The sequence below is a fragment of the Gymnodraco acuticeps genome, unplaced genomic scaffold (genome assembly GCF_902827175.1).
Source record: "Gymnodraco acuticeps unplaced genomic scaffold, fGymAcu1.1, whole genome shotgun sequence".
NCBI lineage: Eukaryota > Metazoa > Chordata > Actinopteri > Perciformes > Bathydraconidae > Gymnodraco > Gymnodraco acuticeps.
In genome coordinates this window covers 680,171-700,172 of record NW_022990583.1, presented here as the reverse complement: position 1 = coordinate 700,172, position 20,002 = coordinate 680,171, and the positions used below count along the sequence as shown (strand labels likewise).

The window sequence follows — 20,002 nt, the reverse complement described above, 5'->3', positions numbered from 1 at the left end:
AAGAGGCAAACAATTAGCATTATGAAAAGGTCCAAGCCTTCAGGGGCAACGGGAAGGAAACGGAAAAAAGAACAGGAGGAATCGAAAGTCAAAGACAGAGGTACGTCGGCTTGTGTAAAAAAGAAAAAAGTCAGTATGTACTGTACCGTTAGACATTTGATTTTAAGCTAGCTAGCTAGCTAAGGAGGTAGCCTGCCCATGATACAGCTTTGATGCCATGCTAGCCGCGAGCCTCTGATACAGAATGATAAATACAAATGATTTAAAGTTTTTATGTATGTGTTATTATTCTTATATAATCTTTTTGTAAATAATATACTACTTTTCTATTGTGATGGCTGTAAATTGATCCTCCAATAGTGTTTAATTTGTCAGATAGTTTATTTTCACGGTCAACTTGTGTGTAGGCCTATATATATATATATATATTTATTTTTCTGTTTATTTTCTATTATATTTTAGAATTTGTTTATTTTCTGCTCTTTTTAATGTCTAATCATTGGGCAATGCTTTGTTTTATATGCTTCTGTAACAAAATAATGTGAATGTTAGCCAGAAGAAAGCTATCTGGATAACTGCTCCTTTGTATAAAGTGAGTCTGACCAACCAATATGGGCATGTGTTATTATTTACATTACATGTAATTTGTTAGACGCTTTTATCCAAAGCGACTTCCATACATTCAGTACTGTGGACAATCCCCACTGGAGCAATTTGGGGTGAAGTGTCTTGCCCAGGGACACAACGACATGCTGACTGCAGTGGGACTCGAACTTGCTACCCCCTGATTCAAAGTCTAGACCTAACTTTTATATAGGCCAGTTGTGAACTTGCATACAGCTGAGGCAGATTGCAGCAGTTATTTTTGCCTGACTGTATATACATGTTTTTGCTTGTAATGTGCTAATATCTACCATATAATTTTCCAGCTGCACTTGAGAAATACCTCAAAAAGCCCCCAGTTGCTGGAGAAGGAACATCTGATCTCCCATGTACATCACACTCTGAAGAATGTAAGTTTTTCCAAACATTTATGGTCTCTGTGTAATCGTTAATACACTACTTTTTGTCATTATTATTATTATTATGATAAATAATGAAAACTGAAGCATGAATAACTTCTTTGCATGTTTGGATTGCCTGCCTGCAGGTGAAGGAATAACGAGCACAGTATGTGAGTCCACCATTGCAGCCCCCTCAGATCCTGCTGACTGCCCAGGCCCATCTGAGTCCACCATTGCAGTCCCCTCAGATCCTGCTGACTGCCCAGGCCCATCTGAGTCCAACATTGCAGTCCCCTCAGATCCTGCTGACTGGCCAGCACTGAGTGATACAGTGAGAAAAGCCATGTGAACATCACATTGAAATCATGGTCTGATACCAGATGGGAGAGTCGGATCAACAGCATAGAGGCTGTAACGGAGCGTCCACACTACAGCTTCAAAAAAAGCTTGGAGCTGGGCGTGTCTGAAGCTTGGGGATTTTATTCAAGCAACGCGACCAACAACCAATCACATGAATCTCCCGCCCCCGACATACAAAGCAAAAACCCCCGGGGATTTTATGGGAGCAATATATATATATATATATATATATTAGGGCCGGGACTCGATTAAAAAAATTAATCTAATTAATTAGAGGCTTTGTAATTAATTAATCGAAATTAATCGCATTTTTAATCACATATAAATATTTGACCTGAGAACAGTGAGAAGCAATTTTTTTCACATGGATTTTAGTATACCATTAGGCGCATTCACACCGCAGTACTTTTCCCACAAAGGTTCATGAGAACTTGGTTCATGAGAACTCTTTGAACCTGGGGGAGGATTAGGCAAATTAAGCCGCTGACGTCACTTCTTCTTCTTCTGCTTTGGGTTTACTGGCAGGCCGCAAACCACTTCACGGCGTATACTGCCGCCCAAAGTCCCCGGCCGGAAGTCCCCGGAGTTGGGGACTGGCTTCAGTAGAAGCTGCTGGGACTCCCAGCAGCTTCTACTGAAGCCTTCAGAGTAAATCGCTAGAACGCCGACACCTCCTCATCTCCACCGCTCCCATGTTTTATTTTGTGTTGCCATAAGTTAGTCTCTCTGCGTTTCTACGCTGGGCTAATGCTAATAATGCTAATGCGAGGATAATAAAATGGCGGCTTCACAAAACTTTTTGGGAGTTTTACGGGGCGTGGTTTGCAATCCGCCCAGCCAATCAGAAATATAGCTCTTTTCTCACAAGAGAGCCGTACGAAAGTCCCTGCTCTCTAGCAGCTCTCTGCTCTCTAGCAGGGACTTTCGTGGGGGTAAAAAGGTTCTCATGAACTAATTTTAGTACCGGCTCTTTTTGGTGTGAACGCGATAAAAGAGGCTAACGTCCACGCTAGCTTCCACGCTAGCTGCTATATGTTTTGCATTGAGGTGATACTTGAGGCTTGATGTGCTGCGGTGATATGCGAATTCCTTTTTGCATAATTTGCACACAACCCTGCTCTTATCGACGCTTCCATCCGTCCGTTTTTTAAAACAACATTTCCCACTGTTGTTCACTGTGGTTTGTTGTTGTCTGAAGTCATGAACGTTAGTTGGTGCTCCAGTATAATCGGTACGCCTGAAACTCATCCAGTGAGAAACGTTCCGCGGTGCAAAAATAAGTGCGATTAAAATGCGTTAATTTTTTTAACGCGTTCATTTTTGTGTGATTAATTAATCTTAATTAACGCGTTAAAGTCCCGGCCCTAATATATATATATATATATATATATAGATATAAACTCCCCAAACAGGCGAAAACCTACCAGTTTCACTCACTGTCTCTGCCACCTCCCTCCATGCCTGGTTCCTCCGGTTTGTATCCCGGTAGGTGAAGAGGGTCTGGTCATACAAAACCGGGTGATTTGCTACGGCGATAATTAGTTTCTCCTCCATCTTTATTTGAAATATAGAAATGAACGGCGGGATATCTCTCAGAGCTTAGACGCGGTTTGATTGGCTACGGCTTGAGCTGTCAGATTTTCCGAAACGGGATTTGATTGGCTGGCTACTCCGGCGTCTCCGGCGTCAGAAGTTGAACATTGTTCAACTTCTGACGCCGGAGACGGCGGAGACGGACCGCTATGCTACCCACAATTCAGTTTGGCGAAAAAGCGAGGCAACGTGACGTCACCCCATTCAAAGTGAATGGGCAGATTGAAGCTGTCGACGCTGTAGTGTGGACGGGCCGTAAGGTATCAGGCTGCAGAAGTCAGAGATGCACTTCTAGAGGTGAGGGATAAAGCCACAGATGGAGTTGTAAAAATTGAGGCACAATCTTTGGCTGAAGAGGTTGGATCATACCGCTTTGCAATATGCACTGTGGTATGGTATGACATCCTGACCAACATCAAACATGTCAGCAAAATGTTGCAATCAGTGTCAATGCAGCTGGATATTGCTGTTGACCTCCTGAGAAAAACAGAAGTGTCTTTGGTCAGCTACAAAAGCAATGGATTTGCTTCTGCCCAAGCATCTGCCAAAAGACATCTGTGGCCAAATGAATGTGGGAGCTGTTCTCAAGCAGAAGAGGCTAAGAACAAGCAAGAGACAGTTCTCCTATGAGTCCCCGGAGGAGCAAGTGAGTGATGCACTAAAGAAACTCAAAGTTTCTTTTTTCAATATGGTGGTGGATGTTTCCATTGCATCACTGCAGGAGAGATTCAAGGCCTTAGGTGAAGTAGAGGAAAAGTTTGGGGTGCTACTCAACTTCCCTGACCTGCCAAAGGAAGATCTGACGAAGCAGTGTGAAACACTCAGCAACACCCTGAGCTGGGGTGGACAGTCAGACCTGGATAAGAGGGAACTTGCACTGGAGATGCAGAATTTCCCAGCTTTGCCAAAAGCCAACATGACCACCCTGGAACTTCTGACTTTCCAACAGGAGAAGAAAATGAACGAAGTGTATCCAAATATGTGGGTGGCCCTCAGGATCGCTGTCACTATTCCAGTGACAGTTGCTGCTGGGGAGAGGAGCTTCTCCAAATTGAAGCGCATTAAAACATACCTGAGGTCGTCAATGGCTCAAGAACGCCTCAATGGATTAGCTTTAATAAGCATCAATCGCGAGGTTTCGGGGCAAATATCATTTGACGATACAATAAATGAATTTGCAGCAAGGAAGTCCAGACGTGTCCGACTTTAAGGATGTGGACTAATTAAAGGACACAATAACATAGCAGAGACTTTTTGTTCTGATTGCCTGTTTCATTTGATTCATAGTGTGTGTAATGTTGTTCATTATCTTAATTTATTTGCAATAACCTCAGTTGTAAGAGCTCCGTTGGCTATATTTGTGTCCATGTTTGCACTTTATTTTCTTAAAGTTTTAAGAGAAGCTACTTTTGTTTGATGAGTGATTTTCATTTAATAACTACAATATTAATAATAAGGATAAAATAAATAAATATGTTACATTTATTTGTTATTGGCTGTGGGTTATTGGTTATGTTCACATACTTATTTGGTTATTCAAATGTAAACCGATCTTTTTCATATGGGTGTTTTAGAGTTGTACCTCCTATCAGGTCTCTAGTAATTGTGTGCTCAAAGTGCACCAGATTGAAGCATTTTACTTTAAAATGTTAAAAAAACAAAAATTGTGACATCGACCCCCCAATTAAAACATGTTCATACAATGAATACATTTGAAACCTTTATGTATATTACCTATGTCAATACGTTTCTGTTTTTGTAGTGTATTGGTCTTTTGTAGAGATGTTTCATTTATTCTATATATATTCTATTGTGTATTGCTTGGAGGGGGGGGGCACCAAATCATAATCTCGCCTAGGGCACCAAAATGTCTAGGGCCGGCCCTGTGTCCCAGCACCTATGGATCAGCTTCCCCTTGGAGCATTTCCCTTTCCACTAGTTTTGTTTTTACTAAGGACGAGAGCTTGAAACTAAATATTAATAAAGGGCGACTGTGGCTGCGAGGGAGTGCGGTCGTCTTTCAACCAGAAGGTTGTGGGTTCGATCCCAGCCCGTGCAGTCAACATGTCGATGTATCCTTGGGCAAGATACTTAACCCTGAGTTGCTCCCGATGGCATGGCCAACGGTGTGTGAATGTGTGTGAATGTTAGGTCCTAGAGCAAGTGGTACTGCTCTGTGTGAATGGGTGAATGACATGTAGTATGTAAAGCGCTTTGAGGGGTCGTAAAGACTGGATAAAGCGCTATATAAGTACAGTCCATTTACCATTTACCATTTAATAAAACGCTTTAGTTTGAATCGATAGCGTTTAACAGACGGGCGCTGTTTCGGGCGTTATGTTACAAAATACTACGCAGACTGCGTTAGCTGGGAGATCGATCACTTTGCTAAACTACGCGGTAGCCTACTATTAAATCCACGTAAACTACACATCACAGCCATGAGGCCAGATCAATGAAACCAGGATACATCCTTTACCGTAAAAACTGGATCCAAACACAGCTGCCTGTGTGCGCTTGATCAATACTTTCTGATGTTATATTTATGATATGCTACATATTAGCTAGGCTACATGGCCCTAACTTGTAAATGTATACAAGCATTTGTACCAGTGCTTTTCACAAGTAGACTCTTGCAGGCCAGAGTATAGGAGTGATTCAACAACAACAAAAAGACATATGAGAAGTGATCAGGACGAACAGAAAGAGGAAAAGGAAAAGAAGGATGAAAGGACCAGGAGGGTCAGAGCAGGAGGAAGAGGAGGAGATGAAGAGACCAGGAGGGTCAGAGCAGGAGGAAGAGGAGGAGATTAAGACATTAGTGAAGAAGAAGAAATATATGTGAGGAATAAAGATGAAGTATCAGAAAGAGGGCCAGAGGCAGGGATCAGGAGGCAGATGAAACTCCAGCTGGACCACATGGTATGTTCTTATTCTCCTTACATATTCCATTACAGCAGCACAATCTAGCAGCTCTTAGTATTGACAAATATTGATTGAAATGTGTTGCTGCACAGGTCACCTGTAGCTCTCTGAAGAGATGGGTGATGTCCTTTGTGTACTTAATTATAATTAAGTACTTACAGTATGCAGAATTCTGAGTATTCTCTGAATCGGGTGACTTTTGGGTCTTTATATCTTTGAAAAATGAAACCAAAATGTTTGGTCATAACATCTGGTAGTAGACTACTTACATTTTCCCACCTCAGGCACAAAATATAAATAATTACTAGGAATTTCCTTGAAAAAATGTAACAGAGTTGAAGTTTTTGACAAAAAGTAGGCATGAGACCTTGTTTAGCTAAGATATGGCACCACATGGAAGTCAAGGACATTACAAAATTGTAATATTTTGCAAAACTATTGTTTATTTTTGTAATAAACAATTATTTACTATTATTAATTCATACAACATAGTTGAAATGTTGAGCTTGTCAATCTTAATCTGAAAATACAAAAACTGAAATATAGGTAAGAGAAGAAACTGACACTTTTGTGATGTAATTCCCTCAATGCAGATCACACATGGACTGATCCATTATTTTAATAGGAGGGTAAATGGTATGGCGTGACGGGGTTGAAACAAACTGAGGGACAATATTGCAATTTCATAGATAATTCAAGTATTTTTTCAGAATTGATTTTTGATCAGTTAAAGTTGACAAGCATATGATTATATTAGCAGCAACATTTTGGGATAATTGGCCATTTTGATTTGTTTAATATTAAATTAATATGTAATAATGCTTAGTGAGGACATGCAAATATGTCTGTCTAAGACAACCAATTTTTGTGTCTGTCTAAAACAAAATATATATTTAATTTTACATTGTAATGCAAAACAACCTGTTCCATTAATTCATTGCTTTAAATTAGGGCTGTCAGTCGATTAAAATATTTAATCGCATGATTGTCCATAGTTAATCGCAAATTAATCGCACATTTTTTATCTGTTCTAAATGTACCTTAGAGGAATATTTTTAAAGTTTGTAATACTCTTATCAACACATGAGTGGACAAATATGCTTTATGCTAATGTTTATTATCATTGGAACAATGACAAATATTCTCATGAATATTAAACACAACAACCTCTGAACATTACAAATATTCGCCTCAATTCAATCTGGAACCTCTCTAATACAATAATACAATACAAATGGTGTGTGTGTGTGTGTGTGTGTGTGTGTGTGTGTGTGTGTGTGTGTGTGTGTGTGTGTGTGGTGTGTGTGTGTGTGTGTGTGTGTGTGTGTGTGGTGTGTGTGTGTGTGTGTGTGTGTGTGTGTGTGTGTGTGTGGTGTGTGTGTGTGTGTGTGTGTGTGTGTGTGTGTGTGTGTGTGTGTGTGTGTGTGTGTGTGTGTGTGTGTGTGTGTGTGTGCGTTGGAGCTATGTGCAACTCAAGGCATATGCTCGAACGGGAGCTGCCTGGACGCTGCAATCATGTTGCGCACTATCCGTGCTGAGTGTGCTGACTTTTGGTACAATGTCCCACTGTCTGGCTTCCTGCATAAAGTCAAGTGCTCGGCACAGTTGTGGCGAAATGTCGCTCCTCTGTTTTCATTTAAACAGCTCCTTATATCAGTTAGCGCAGCTAGCTAGCACCAGATGCTAACAACAACAATGCACGTAAGGTCTCTCTCTCGCTCGCTCGGGCCACACATACACACACCCTCCCGGTCCTCCCAATAGCCAGTCGGTGCCTGCCGGTGAGCGTGGAAGTGTGGTCTGCCACAAGCGGGCGGTAGGAGCGGGGCTGTCAGCATTAGCTTGTAGATGGTATTTTAAACTCGATGCGCTCTGAAACTACGGGGCGGCCGAGGAAAAAAAATACACATGCGTTAATCGCGTTAAAATAATTAGTGGCGTTAATTTTTTTTTATTAACGCGTTAACTTGACAGCCCTATTTAAAATACATTTTGTAGTTTACTTTCATTTAAAAAGGTTGAGGTACGCTTGGGGGACTCAAAGGGCACCCGATTGTTTGTCTGAACACCTTGTTTCTCTTGTGCATTAAAGAACACTTGTGTTAGGGCATGAATTAACAATAAATAGGTTATATACAGTATAAAATACCACGTACTGTCCGCCCTCCTATGCCACCCTGGCATGACCTCTTGCCTCCCCTTTGCCCCCCCATGTAAAATGTTCTAGAACCGCCACTGCCCCTGCTTTAGGACAGGGGGGAGGGGGAGTCCTCCACGTCATAGCACACCTCCGCGGGGTAAGCGCGTCAGGGTGTGGGGCTGCGGCTGTGTCAGCACCAATTTTTTCTCCACGGTTACGACCGAGGGAAAGGTGAGTGAGGCGCAGCGGCTGCTAACCAGACAGTCAGAGACAGGGAGATGGAACAGTGTTGTTGTGGGACGACAGCGCGTGTATACATCGGGGCTCCGCTCACTGTACCCTTAGAGTCCAGTAGAGGGCGGAGCCTGTGAGAGATATAACGAGGGGTTATGTATGGTAACCCTTGTTATATAAACACAGGTGGAGCCCTCAACTCAGGGGCCCTGTCTGTCCTATGCTGCCCGCTGAAGAGAAGTGTAGGATGACGGGAATGGGAGGCGTGGCCGCAGGCCCGGCTCCAGGATGAAATGAATGAGGGCGCTGTTAAAAAATCCGAGGGGGCGATTTTTTTTTTCACAACAACGGAAAATACTGGCAAAGTAATTAATTGACACACCAAGCTTTTTTCCTTCTCACTGCTCTATCTCTTTGCTTCTTTATTTGTATTCCGGATTTACCCCTATCATTCTGTTATTTTCCTCTGATATTTAACAATTGTACAGATTATTAGATGGCTGCACTTTGGTTAAGAGACTAACATTGATTTCCTCAATGTATAAATTGACCGGCTCTGTAATTATACCATGACCTTTTCTCCTCTATCCCTTAACTCGTCTTCCTATACAGATTTACTTACTTACTTACTATCTACTCTATATCAGGATTAACCTCTTAAACCCCACGGACCCGCCGAAGGGGCCGAAGTCACAACATCTGCAAGCAAAAGTGTCTGAGGGCTTCTTAAGATGTAATAAACTATGAATGTTTTATGTCCATGTAATGGGAAGAAACTCTTTTTTTTTCTTCTTTTTTTTAAACCCAAAATGCTAACTGAAAGCCTCTGAATTAGCAACGAGCGCAAAATGCTAACAGATTACTCCACAGAAAATCACTAATAAAACCCTTATTATTTATCTTCTCTGCACATCCAACCCATCGATTCGCATCGTGAGATGACACAGACTCGTTTGGTACATACATCATCACTCTATGATAAGAACTTGCGACTTTATAAACAAAAACAGACATAAAAACTAGGGCCGGGACTTTAACGCGTTAATTAAGATTAATTAATTACACAAAAATTAACGCGTTAAAAAAATTAACGCATTTTAATCGCACTTATTTTTGCACCGCGGAACGTTTCTCACTGGATGAGTTTCAGGCGTACCGATTATACTGGAGCACCAACTAACGTTCATGACTTCAGACAACAACAAACCACAGTGAACAACAGTGGGAAATGTTGTTTTAAAAAACGGATGGATGGAAGCGTCGATAAGAGCACGGTTGTGTGCAAATTATGCAAAAAGGAATTCGCATACCACCGCAGCACATCAAGCCTCAAGTATCACCTCAATGCAAAACATATAGCAGCTAGCGTGGACGTTAGCCTCTTTTATCGCGTTCACACCAAAAAGAGCCGGTACTAAAATTAGTTCATGAGAACCTTTTTACCCCCACGAAAGTCCCTGCTAGAGAGCAGGGACTTTCGTACGGCTCTCTTGTGAGAAAAGAGCTATATGTCTGATTGGCTGGGCGGATTGCAAACCACGCCCCGTAAAACTCCCAAAAAGTTTTGTGAAGCCGCCATTTTATTATCCTCGCATTAGCATTATTAGCATTAGCCCAGCGCAGAAACGCAGAGAGACTAACTTATGGCAACACAAAATAAAACATGGGAGCGGTGGAGATGAGGAGGTGTCGGCGTTCTGGCGATTTACTCGGAAGGCTGCTGGGACTCCCAGCAGCTTCTACTGAAGCCAGTCCCCAACTCCGGGGACTTCCGGCCGGGGACTTTGGGCGGCAGTATACGCCGTGAAGTGGTTTGCGGCCTGCCAGTAAACCCAAAGCAGAAGAAGAAGAAGTGACGTCAGCGGCTTCATTTGCCTAATCCACCCCCAGGTTCAAAGAGTTCTCATGAACTAAGTTCTCATGAACCTTTGTGGGAAAAGTACTGCGGTGTGAATGCGCCTAATGGTATACTAAAATCCATGTGAAAAAAATTGCTTCTCACTGTTCTTAGGTCAAATATTTATATGTGATTCAAAATGCGATTAATTTCGATTAATTAATTACAAAGCATCTAATTAATTAGATTAATTTTTTTAATCGAGTCCCGGCCCTAATAAAAACATGTGGCGCTAGGTAGCTAAAAACACTAACATGGCCTACCTTGGTCGTTGTCTGGTCAAAACTGGTCTTCAATGGCATTAAAACGATAAAAACGCTGCTGAAGTTAATCCATAGGTTAATCCAATGTGTCTGTGTCCCTTTGAAATGATTTCTGATCATCCATAAGCAATAAACCTGGAGCGAGAGATAGCTTCACTCATGCAAAACTACATGCGTAAAGCCCCCACCTTTTTGTGTTAACGTTGGTGTCTATGTGAAAACCCCCCTTCGATTCCATTGGCTCTAGCGGTTATAAAGAGATTTCATTCGTCAAAATCGACCAAGGGGGGCCAGAGATATGGATAATCCACCCAAATTACCACAGAAGTGTTTTTAAATCTTGATCACTTGTTTTGCATCAATCTTGATACAGGGTACTTAATATATGTTGAACTTTGGATTCCTAAAGCTTTTAGTCTACTAACCCATCATCCAAGGGTAGTTTTCACTATAAGTAAAAAATAATTTTTGGACGGACACTATAATTTACAGTTTTTTACTATGTTCAATCTGAATTTTCTTTAAAATAAAAAACATCTATATTGATTCTGACTTTTCTACATCCAACTCACAGGTTTATCATTACTTTGAGAAAAAATATTATTAATTTTCCCCTTTTTAGAAGTGTAGTTATGGTCATTTGTTCTAGAAATGTCATTTTCGAGCCTGAGACCTGAAAAACAGGCTTGGGGTCTAACCCTAACCTAAATTAATCTGGTTGATTTTTTATTTCCAGGATTGAATGTTCAAACCAAGGCCTAAAACCTGGCATTTCATAACAAAGTGACTAATATATGAACCAAATGTAATATTGGATAAAATACTACACCAAATGTACAGACACAGATTAAACAGTCCCAACTCCAACTTCTGGTTTATTGTTGTTATAATAAAAATGATTATTATTACTATTAAACAAAAAGCATTTCAAATACAGTCAGTAGCCAGTGGGGGGAGTGGTTTTCACCATCATTATCATCATTGTATATGTTTTAAATGACTAATATTGGCCTACAATACCCCTTTATTGATCAAATAGGAATATAATTGTCTTTTAAATAACGTAAACTAAAGGGAACAATCTATTTGACACAGCTGAAGCTCTGGCCTTCCTTAAAAACTAAGTAATTTAATAAAAATCACAGTTGTATTACACACAATGCACTGTTTTTTGAGAACAGAAATTGATAAATAATGCACCATAATACATTCTGACGAAAAATAAAAATTATTATGAATACAAATCAAATAAAAGAAGCCTCCCGTGAGCTATAAAGTAGATTTTAAAAACGTTTTATAGAATAAAAGCTCACTGCGGGACGTTGTAGAAATGCGTGTGTGCACCACGACAAAAGAGCCTCATTCACTTTACATTGGGGTTTTTTGCGTGGTGCCGACACGCAAATGTAACAGAATGCGTGACTCCACCACGCAATGCGGTGTTAAGGTTGCGTGGTGGAGTCACGCATTCTGGTGAGATCAGGTTGAGTTTGACACATGTGAGCTAGAGAATTCGAACGGCACTTATCATGGCTGCCACTGAGGGACTTCCAGGTCATTTCACTCCGTTAGGAAGGTTCCTAAGCTAAATGGACTATTCGACTTCAGCCTATGTTTTTTAACACACATTCAAAAACGAGAACATTTTTGAGAGTTTCGGGTACCGGCCAGCGAAAAAGGCGACTTTGCCCGGAAAACGGGGATATTTTGGTCAACCATCCGGCTGTGTTTACAGCTAAGCACACACGCTAACATTAATTAAGACTACAAGCTCACTTGGGGTTGAGGCTTTTTTACACGTTACTTGACTGTGTAAGAAATGTAAATCAATGTTTAATGACGTAATTTAGTTTAAACATACAGTAAGCTTAAAACTGTTTTATTCTAAAAACATTTCCGGTTAGCATTGGCTTGTGGGTAACGTTGTTGCTAAAAGAATGTACAGTTTATTTTTGAAAAACGTTATTGAAAGGCGTCTCCGTTGTCAACAGTGACGTCACTTCAGGTTTTACGTTAACAATGATTACAGCCGTTAAAATGCATTAAAGGGGACATATCATGCTATATTTGAACAATATATTGTAGGGCCATACCTATATAAAGTATATAAATATAGTTTTTTTTTCAAAATACCAAACAGATCCTGCATTTCAGCCATGCCTCATTTCGCTCTATTTTCTCTTTCCAGCCCTGTTTTTGCAGGGGGCTGATTCTGTGACGTAGCTTTAATGCAAATGAGCTGCAGCTGACCACGCCCCCCTGCAGGAGAGGGGAGCGTGCTCTCAGATCAGCTGCTGGGCTGTCAGAAGAGGGGGAGAAAAAGAGATCTCCGTCCTCCGTGTTTTATTCTTATATATGATTATATAGAGTCATTATTCATTTGTTTTAAAGCTCAATAAATAACAAAGAAGACCTTTGACCGGCACTTTTCTAATTTTGTCCGGAAGATTTAAACTTTAACGGACATGTTGACCGGCGAAAAAAAATCTAACTGAAACTCTGCCGCACGGTCCCCTCGTTCCTTGGAAGAGGCGGAGAGGTGGGTGTTTGTCATCTGCTGGTGGACTAACCGGAGAGAATTACAGCGAGGGAGGGATTAGATTGAATTACAGCAGCAGGAGGTGCAAATACTTGCCTCGAGGAGGGAGAAAAAGAGCCACAGCGGAGAATAAACAGAAGGGCAACAATGGAAACCATGCGCGGGAAGTCTTCTTCGCTGCTTTTGTGGCAGACTACAGCGCCACTTTCAGGCCTGGCATATGTACTACAGCGTCTCCAGCGCTTTCGAGCGGCAATGGCCGGCCGTGGCCCAACCCCACATTCCCCTGATAGGTGGAGAGTTGACCACTAAGCGGAGCACCACTTTTGTGACGTAGAAAATAATTTAAATCTGGATCAGTCTGTATCAGATCCGTTTTTAGAGATTTGGGTATGGAGGAAAAGAGAGAGGGTTGTGTTTTCTAACACTTGGTGAGTTCCCTGGAACACCGGGGACACATATTCATGTATAAAAGACGTACAAAAGTGCATTTTGCATGATAGGTCCCCTTTAAATGAAAAGTCATGAATGAGTGTATGAGGAGAAAAGGCGTGTGGAGTTATACAATGAACACACAACGTCTAAATCCTCTGATTTACGCAATATCGGACACAGAAGAACGTGGAGGGAGGACCCCCAGTGTCAGAGCCGCCATTGAGAGGAGGAGCCAGTGGTTAGATATATACAGAGATATCCTGGCTTGTTCGCCCTCTCGTCTTCCCCCCACCCCGACATACAGCTGTGTGCCTGAATTGCTCTGTTTGAAAATAAATATATATATATTTCTTTGCCTAAATCCTACCGGCCCACATTTGTAAGTGTTCCGGCCACTCGCTGGAGGGGTGTGGCCCACACCCCACTGGGCTGGGCTGGGCCGTTTTGATAGGCTATCTACAGTATGTTCTATCTATCAGATAGTTTCACTTTCACACATCAGGCCCGTAGCAGCTGTCACTGCGCAGTGAACGATCAGGAGTGAGTGACTGAGAGACCTAGCTGGCAGTTGCTTACAGATGGATAAACAAGCTCCAAAGCGTAAAGGCGTTTTTGTATAGTTTGTGTATACAGTATTGTAGCGAGCCCTGGGTTCAGAGGGAGGGGGTTGCATAGGGGAGGGGGGGGGGGGGGGGGTTGGCAGGGAAACGGGATTCAGGGGGAGTGGCTGTACCGTAGGATAGAAAAGGGGGAAGTGACGTCTGACTCAGAAGTCGCGCGGCTGTGGAGAAGAACGTGTTGCCCACATTCTGTTACTGAGTTTAGGCTAGTTAGCTAGCAGGTTTATTGTTTTGGGTGCAGTCACTTTTGCCTCCACTTGCTGTTCTAATACATTTTGAAAGAAAAAGTAAATCTGTTTACAATTCTGTTTCATATGCGTGTTGAGAGATGTATCCATAGATGTAGTCCCTAATTTTGCTCTCAAAGTGCACCAGATTGATGCATTTAACTTCAACATTTAAAAATCTCTTCCCGGGGGAGCATGCCCCCGGACCCCCCTAGAGGAGGTGAGGTCCACCACCTGCCCACAACCCCTGTTAATTTGTCTCACCCACATTGAGGATGCTTCCTACGCCCATGTTTTATTCCATGCGTCAAGTCAGGCAAATTGGGTCCAAATGTTATTGCATCAATGATCTGTTAACATTAAAATCACTAAATATATGCTGTAACTATTTTGCTCTAGGCAACTCAAGGGCTCAAGTAATGTGACTACTATATGAATGGTCCAATATAACATAAAATGCATAGGGTTTTTTGTTAAGTAACATACTTTCGTCGCCGGCCGGCCGATACATGCCGCGCATTAAGTGGGCCTGTCTGTCAATTAATCCCCGGGCCACTTTTTCCCCCCAGTCCGCCCCTGGGCTTGTGCACGCATTCAGGTAGGCCCGTCCCGGGGCCGGTTACTTCTATAGAATTCTCAGTAGGTGAATGCTCACATGATAAGGTAGTACCCATAGAGTCCAGTATAGGGCTCCACCTGTGTTTATATAACAAGGGTTACCATGCGTAACCCCTCGTTATTATGGGCTTCTTGCTTTCAAAAGAGAGCAGTTGTGTGGCTTTTGTCACTTAATACGGAAAACGTTCCATTATTTCTTACATCACAACTTACGGTAAAGAATTGCCCATTTATTATTTTTATGACCAATAATTACCAGATGAAACATAAACCTTTCTTTGAAAAGTAAAAGCGTTGTTCAATTGTAATTTATTTGTATCTTATTTGGTGTTGATGATTGTAATTGTAGTTTTTTTTCTTTTATTATTTTGCTTTACTAAAATGTTATTTGGAGTGGTTTTCCAAGAATGCATACTGTAATCAACAGATAATGTCAATACAAATTGTGCAATTGGTCTCTTTCCATAGTAAACACTGAAACAAACTGAGATGGTGTGTATGAAACACACTCATCAACGCCTCATAATCATGTATCTGCAAAGCTGCCAATCACAGGATGTACATTTTTTTCTTTTGAAAGTAGTAGACTTTTTACAACTAGAGACTTTTGTTTTAATATTTTTCCAGCAGCGGAAACTCTTAAAGTATAGGTCAAGTCATATACTATATTACCTTCATGCTATTTGTAGCTGACTCAGGGGCCTGCTTGCACTAATAAAGTGCAGAAAAGTCTGCACTTTATTATAAAAATTCACCATCAGACTCAGGAGTGCAGCTGAAGGCAGCAGCAAAGCTGACATTTGGGAACTCTGAAAACTTTAATAAAGTGCTTCTTCTTCTTTAAGTGACATGAAAAGTGTCACTGTTTATGAAATGTTGTAAATTAAGTTGTCATATAAATAACTCATCGTTCAGTCATTCATGAGAAGGCTTTGAAACAGCATTACAGAAGGCACGCCTTCATGTTGAAATATATATATAATATAATATTTTATCTTAAATATAACTGAAGAGTTAACTAAATTAATTAATTGTATATCAAAAATATAAAATATGAAAGGAAAACCTGTTCAATATTAATGTTGTGTGCTTCCAACTAAAGTTAAGATTTACAGTTTATTACACATCTCATCATTGGTTTATGCTGCAATCATAGTCCATTAATTTCCCTCTCACATGAAATAAGCCAAATGTACAAAATGTAAATAATTTAAGCGTGTATAATACAATATGTTCACAGTTTGCTCAGTTAAGTGCATTTTAAATAATTGTTCTTATATGAAGGAAATGTGGTGTTTGAAGGGAATGTATGCATTTCCAGGCAGACTGATAATCAGCTTGACCTGTCTAACTCGCACAGAAAGTAAAAAAGCATTTTTCATAACTTGTGTTCCAACTAGACTGAAGAAAACGATTAAAAACCTACTTATATACTCTTAAAACCTACACACCACATACTTAAAAAAGACATGCACATAATCAATTAATATGGGAGGTGTGTGGCGCAGTGGATAGAGCCTTGGTGTTGGGATCAGGGGGTCACAGGTTCAAACCCCACTGCAGTCAACATGTCGCTGGGTCCCTGGGCAAGACACTTCACCCCAAATTGCTCCTATGGGGATTGCCCACAGTATTGAGTATGTAAGTTGCTTTGGATAAAAGCGCCTGACATGTAATATGACTTATGATATGTTATAACGCATGATATATAATGATGTTTATGTGAAGTAATCACTTGGGACTGAACTGACATATGAAAATACATAAACTGTTGCCCATAAAGTTGTAATAATTGTGTATTCAGACCCTTTTCTCTTTTTATTCCTATTTACAAACACAATCATTTAATGAGAAGTGGTACAAATATTTTATTCAAACTTTATGGGCAACAGCGTAGTTTAAGTTACATCTCTGCAGAATTAAGGGTCCTTTTAGATAACTACTTGCTATTGCTTTTTGTCTGATATGATATATTTTTGCATGATTTTATCATTAGAGGTTATCAAATTCAATCTCAGGGAAAAACACAAAAGAAAATTCATATTGTTTCTTCATGTTGCCATTGCAGATCTTCAGACAGTGACAGAGATGGCCGCTACCCCTTCCTATAACAGCTACAATGCAGACATGTCTGAAGATAATGGCTCTGTGTTTACATTACATTACATTACATTACATTGCATTTAGCTGACGCTTTTATCCAAAGCGACTTACAATAAGTACATTCGACCAGGAAGACACAGAAGAAAACAGAATCATATAAGTATATCAGGTTTCATAGAGCCAAACATTTCAAGTGCTACTCAACTGGCTTTAGGTAAGCCAGTCCTTTATTAGTATAAAAGTGCTTCGTTAATCGTTCTAACGCTCGAAGTGGAGTCGAAAGAGATGAGTTTTCAGTTTGCGCCGGAAGATGTGCAAGCTATCTGCCGTCCTGATGTCAATGGGGAGCTCATTCCACCATCTTGGAGCCAGGACAGCAAACCCACGTGTTTTCGCCGATGGGAACTTGGGTCCCCCTCGCAGCGAGGGCGCAACGAGTCGTTTGGCTGATGCAGAGCGTAGTGCACGCGCTGGGGTGTACGGTTTAACCATGTCCTGGATGTAGGAAGGGCCAGATCCATTCGCAGCACGGTAAGCAAGTACCAGTGTCTTGAAGTGGATTCTAGTAGTTACCGGAAGCCAGTGAAGGGAGCGGAGGAGCGGAGTGGTGTGGGAGAATTTAGGAAGGTTGAAAACCAGACGAGCCGCTGCATTCTGGATGAGCTGCAGAGGTCGGATGGCACATGCAGGTAGACCAGCCAGGAGGGAGTTGCAGTAGTCTAGGCGTGAGATGACGAGAGCCTGGACCAGAACCTGAGTCGCTTTCTGAGTCAGCTGGGGACGTATCTTCCTGATGTTGTAAAGCGTGTATCTGCAGCAACGGGTTGTAGCAGCGATGTTTGCAGTGAAGGACAGGTTGTTATCTAGGGTCACACCCAGATTCCTTGCAGTCTGAGTCGGGGAAACAACTGAGGTGCCGATGTTGATTGTCAGGTCAAGAGTTGGACAATCTTTTCCCGGGAGGAAGAGCAGCTCAGTCTTGTCAAGGTTGAGCTTGAGGTGGTGAGCAGACATCCACTGAGAGATGTCAGCTAGACAAGCAGAGATGCGTGCGACGACCTGGGTCTCTGAGCGGGGAAAGGACAGAATTAATTGGGTGTCGTCAGCGTAGCAGTGGTAAGAAAAACCATGCGGGCTAATGACTGATCCGAGCGAGTTTGTGTACAAGGAGAAGAGGAGGGGACCAAGAACAGAGCCCTGAGGGACCCCCGTAGTTAATTGACAAGGGTCGGACTCAGACCCTCTCCAAGTCACCCTGTAGGTACGGTCTTTCAGGTATGAGGTGAGGAGGGAAAGTGCAGAGCCTGAAACTCCAAGTTTTTGGAGAGTGCGAAGGAGGATCTGATGATTCACCGTGTCGAATGCAGCAGACAGGTCCAACAGGATGATGACAGAGGAGAGAGATGCAGTTTTGGCAGTGTGCAGTTTCTCCGTGACAGCAATGAGAGCAGTTTCTGTGGAGTGACCTGCCTTACCAATGAGTATGCTGATCTGACAAAGTCTCTCAACACCATGTCCCTTGTAATTTACTGCCTGACCTTTGTTCTCGGTGTGCTCGGGAATGGAATGGTTATCTTGGTGACCGGATTCAAGATGAAGAAAACAGTTAACACAGTTTGGTTCCTCAACCTCGCTGTGGCCGACTTCCTCTTCACAGCATGTTTGCCCTTGACTGTGGTGAAAATGGCTTTGAATTACCACTGGCCTTTCGACAAGTTCATGTGCAAACTTTCTATCACTATGAACTTACTAAACATCTTTGCCAGTGTCTACATCCTGATGCTGATCAGTGTGGACAGATGTGTGTCTGTGGTGTGGCCCGTCTGGGCCCAGAACCACCGAAGTGTACGCAAGGCGTCCTGCGTGAGTCTGGGTGTTTGGGTACGGCTCTGATTCTCAGCGCTCCATACTTCGTCTTTAGGGACACTGGACCATCACGTGTCGATAATAACATTATGATCTGCCACTACAAGTTTGCTCTCCCTGATGACTATGTAACAGAATCTGTGAATCAGCTGCGTCTGTTACGTCATCAGGCCATGACCCTCACCCGCTTCCTCCTGGGATTTGTTGTCCCCTTCACTGTCATTGTCTCCTGCTATGCTCTGATAATTCATCGTCTCAGAAGAAACTGCACCCTGGCCAGCAAGTCCAGTCGCCCCTTTAAGATCATAGCTACAGTTATCACCACTTTTTTCCTGTGCTGGGCTCCTTATCACATCATTGGTTTAATTGAGTTGGTAAATCACATGGCTAATCATTCAAGTGAAATATTACACCACGTCTACACCATTGGAGTTCCGATAGCAACCAACCTGGCCGTTCTCAACAGTTGCCTGACACCCACTGCTGTATGTGTTCATGGGCCAAGATTTTAAAGATAGGATCTGTAAACCCATCCTGGCTGTACTGGAGACTGCCTTCCAGGAGGACATTTCTGGAACTCACAGTGACACACAGTCAGGGGACAAGGAGAGAAATGAGCAAATTGCTCTTAATACTAACGTATAAGGCTGTCCATGACATGAAGGAGCAAATACCGAAACTATACAAATGATCCACACATGAGGCAATGAAGGAATAATGTTTGATTCATTGCTCAAACAGTAATAGCAGGTTTATTTTGGAACCCACAATTCAACTTCCTCTACCCCCAAGGCTTGAGAAAAAATGAAAGACAAACCCCACAAAAAACACAATGTATTGTTCTGCACTTTTTGTGGTTCATATGTTGTATCGTAATTTCCTCTTTTGGTCTGTACATTAATTTTCACACGGTAACTCTCCCTGAAGGGTTTATTTCTCATGGGGCACTGACTACCTTGGTGCCAGTCATTCTTACCCTGCATATGTCAACTTGAAACATGTCTGAATGTAATAGTTATACCAATTACACAAATTGACACAAATTGACACAATTATATTGTTTTAGTTTTTGCTGTAAGGACAAGCTGATTGCTCTAAGGACAAGCCCTTATATAAACGTAATATTGCTTTTCTCTCTCTCTTCTCCTTTCTTCTCTGTTTTCTTCTTTTTTTAAGTA

At 41.8% G+C, this 20,002-nt stretch overlaps 1 pseudogene; it reads left to right on the top strand.

Moving 5' to 3' along the window:
* The first annotated feature begins 3,522 nt into the window (after positions 1 to 3,522).
* Positions 3,523 to 19,469, top strand: LOC117553909 (annotated as a pseudogene).
* The last annotated feature ends 533 nt before the right edge of the window (positions 19,470 to 20,002 follow it).